Source organism: Choloepus didactylus, chromosome 12 (genome assembly GCF_015220235.1).
Source record: "Choloepus didactylus isolate mChoDid1 chromosome 12, mChoDid1.pri, whole genome shotgun sequence".
NCBI lineage: Eukaryota > Metazoa > Chordata > Mammalia > Pilosa > Megalonychidae > Choloepus > Choloepus didactylus.
Genome location: NC_051318.1, coordinates 82,460,475 through 82,464,259, shown reverse-complemented (window position 1 = coordinate 82,464,259; position 3,785 = coordinate 82,460,475). Strand labels below are relative to the sequence as shown.

Here is a 3,785-nt window from a genome sequence, read left to right as displayed (position 1 = left end):
GGTTAACTGTGTTATACAGTCCCAAGATTTATCTTCTAACTTGCATTCTAGTGACATGCACGACCCAAACTTTCCCTTTCCCCTTTCATCCACATTCACATACATAATTCAGCACTGTTAATTACACTCAGAATAGTGTACTACCATCACCACCATCCATTGCCAAACTGTTACAATCAACCTAAATAGAAATTCTATGCAAATTAATCATCAACTCCTCATTCTCTACCTGAATCTGTCCCCTAGTAACCTATGTTCTAACTCCATATCACTGAGACCACAAAATATTTGTCCTTTTGTGCCAGGCTTATTTCACCCAGCATAAGGTCCTCAAGGTTCATCCATGTTGTCGCATGCATTAGGACTTCATTCCTTTTTACAGCTGAATAATATTCCATTGTATGTATATACCATGTTTTGTTTATCGATTCATCTGTTGATGGACACTTGGATTGCTTCCATCTTTTGGCCATTGTGCATAATGCTGCTATAAACATCAGTGTACAAATATCTGTTTGAATCCCTGCTTTCAATTCTTCTGGGTATATACCTAGTAGTGGGGTGACTGGGCCATAAGGCCTTTCTATGTTTGGCTTCCTGAGGAGCTGCTAAACTGTTTCCCACATCAGCTGTACTGTTTTATATTCCCACCAGCAATGAATGAGTGTTCCTGTTTCTCCACATCCTCTCCAATACTTGTAGTTTTCTTGTTTTTTAATAATAGCCATTCTAGTGGATGTGAAATGATATCTCATTTTGGTTCTGATTTGCATTTCCATAATAGATGGTGATATTGAGCATCTTTTCATACATTTTTTAGCCATCTATATATCCTCTTTGAGGAATGTCTTTTCAAGTCTTTTGCCCATTTTTTAATTGGGTTGCTTGTATTTTATTGTTGAGTCATAGGATTTCTTTATATATTCTGGAATTAAACCCTTATCAGATATGAGGCTTCTGAATATTTTCTCCCATTTAATAAGTTGGCTTTTCACTTTCTTGACAAAGTCTTTTGATGCACAAAAGTTCTTAATTTTTAAGGAGATCCCATTCATCTAATTTTCCTTTCATTGTTGGGTTTGGGTATAAAGTCTAAGAAACCGTTTCTAACACAAGGTCCTAAAGATGCTTCCCCAAATTTTCCTGCAGGATTTTTATAGTTCTGGTTCTTATATTTAGGTATTAGAGCAATTTTGAGTTAATTTTTGTATAAGGTATGAGATATGGGACCTCTTTCATTCTTTTGGATATGGATATCCAGATCTCCCAGCACCATTGGTTGAAGAGACTATACTTTTCCAGTTGAGTGGACATGGTAGCCCTGTTAAAAATCAATTGGCCCTCCGGGGAGAGAAACAGGAAGCAGGGAGCATGGCTGCTGGAGGGGCAGGGATGGGAAGGAACCTGCCAGGCTGCTGCCCCGCTGCCCCCGACTACCTCTGTGCTGGTGATGTGGGGAAGGAGGTGTGAGCCCCAGGAGGCAGCCAGCAGTGATGTCGCTTCTAGAGGGTCTGTGCTGGGAAGCCAGTGGTGGCTATAGATAACTCAACATCAAAAGCATCATCCAATGGCTGCTGGAAATGAGAGGGTCCAAACCTGGTAAGAATGTCCAGCTGCAGGAGAATGAAATTGGAGGTTTGTGCTTAAAGTCTCATGAGATTTTTCTCAGTCAGCCCATCCTACTAGCACTTGAAGCACCACTCAAAATATGTGGTGCTTCCATGGTTGCTAACATGACCACAGACATAGGGGACTGGTGGTTTGATGGGTTGAGCCCTCTACCATAAGTTTTACCCTTGGGAAGACGGTTGCTGCAAAGGAGAGGCTAGGCCTCCCTGTATTTGTGCCTAAGAGTCTCCTCCTGAATGCCTCTTTGTTGCTCAGATGTGGCCCTCTCTCTCTGGCTAAGCCAACTTGAAAGGTGAAATCACTGCCCTCCCCCCTACGTGGGATCAGACACCCAGGGAAGTGAATCTCCCTGGCAACGTGGAATATGACTCCCGGGGAGGAATGTAGACCCGGCATCGTGGGATGGAGAACATCTTCTTGACCAAAAGGGGGATGTGAAAGGAAATGAAATAAGCTTCAGTGGCAGAGAGATTCCAAAACGAGCCGAGAGATCACTCTGGTGGGCACTCTTATGCACACTTTAGACAACCTTTTTTAGGTTCTAAAGAATTGGGGTAGCTGGTGGTGGATACCTGAAACTATTAAACTACAACCCAGAACCCATGAATCTCGAAGACAGTTGTATAAAAATGTAGCTTATGAGGGGTGACAGTGGGATTGGGAATGCCATAAGGACCAAACTCCACTTTGTCTAGTTTATGGATGGATGTGTAGAAAAGTAGGGGAAGGAAACAAACAGCCAAAGGTACCCAGTGTTCTTTTTTACTTCAATTGCTCTTTTTCACTCTAATTATTATTCTTGTTATTTTTGTGTGTGTGCTAATGAAGGTGTCAGGGATTGATTTAGGTGATGAATGTACAACTATGTAATGGTACTGTAAACAATCGAAAGTACAATTTGTTTTGTATGACTGCGTGGTATGTGAATATATCTCAATAAAATGATGATTAAAAAAAAAAAAAAATATGTGGTGCTGTCCATAGGCAATACTATGATTTGCTTCAACTTTTTGAGTAGGGTGGTTTCCCACCAGAAAGCAGCCAACTGTTTCTTGAGGACTATGTGGACAGAAGGAAGCGGTCATCGGAGACTATCTGCCTCTTATTGGCTACAAAATCAAATATCCCACAAATTTTTTTCTTCTCTGATGAAACCACAAATGTACCAGCATCAATAGAATTTGTGGATTTGATGATGAATGTAAAAGAAGATATAACATTAAACTATGGAAAATTTTCACAGACTGCTTTAACTTTTTACTGATAGCAGCCATTGTGGATAAGAAAATATTCTGCTTTCATGGAGGTTTATCACCAGATTTCCAATCTATGGAGAAGATGCAGCAAATTATGTGACCAACTGATGTACCATATCAAGGTCTTCTTTGGGATCTTTTGTGGTCAGACTCCAATAAAGATGTCTGAGGCTGGCGTGAAAATGACAGAGAAGCATCCTTCACATTTGGTGCAGAAGTGGTTGCAAAATTCTCCATAAGCATGTTTTGGATCTTATATGTAGACCCCATCAGGTGATTGAAGATGGATATAAAATTTTGGCAAGAGGCAGTTGGTCACTCTGTTTTCTGCACCCAATTGTTGTATAGAGTTTGACAGTGCAGGTGCTATGATGAGTGCGGATGAAACACTAATGTGTTCTTTTCAGATTTTAAAGCCTGCAGAGAAAAAGAAGCCAAATGCCACTAGACTTGTAACACCATCAAGAAGCATGATCACAAAGCAAGCAAAGAAATAGATGTCATCTTAACACTGCCTGGTTGGGACTTGTAACATATGGTATATAACCTCATTTTAAAAACTGTAATGTGTACTAGTCAGCTCGCTCAAATAGATCAGGGTGGGGCATCCCCTGCCAATTTTGATTTAATGAATGGTATTTGCTGTTTATAACAGCAAATGAAAGGTTTTTTTCCATTCCTAAGAAGGGTGTTTTGTTTTGTTTTTTAATTCTCTATTCCTTTTGCAAACAACCTAAATGAGGGTATTAAAGCTGTACACCTCAGGACAGTTTAACCTAAGGGGTAAGTGTGCCATTGATCTTTTTTTAAAATTCAGTACAATACATAAATAATGTAAATGTTTGTTTCCTTTAGGATGTAGAAAGCCCTAGGATGCTCTCAATCTGTACATGTTATTGT

The 3,785-nt window shown here is 40.0% G+C and overlaps 1 pseudogene; it reads left to right on the top strand.

Moving 5' to 3' along the window:
- Positions 1-1,371: 1,371 nt before the first annotated feature.
- LOC119506896 lies at positions 1,372-3,382 on the top strand (annotated as a pseudogene).
- Positions 3,383-3,785: the final 403 nt, after the last annotated feature.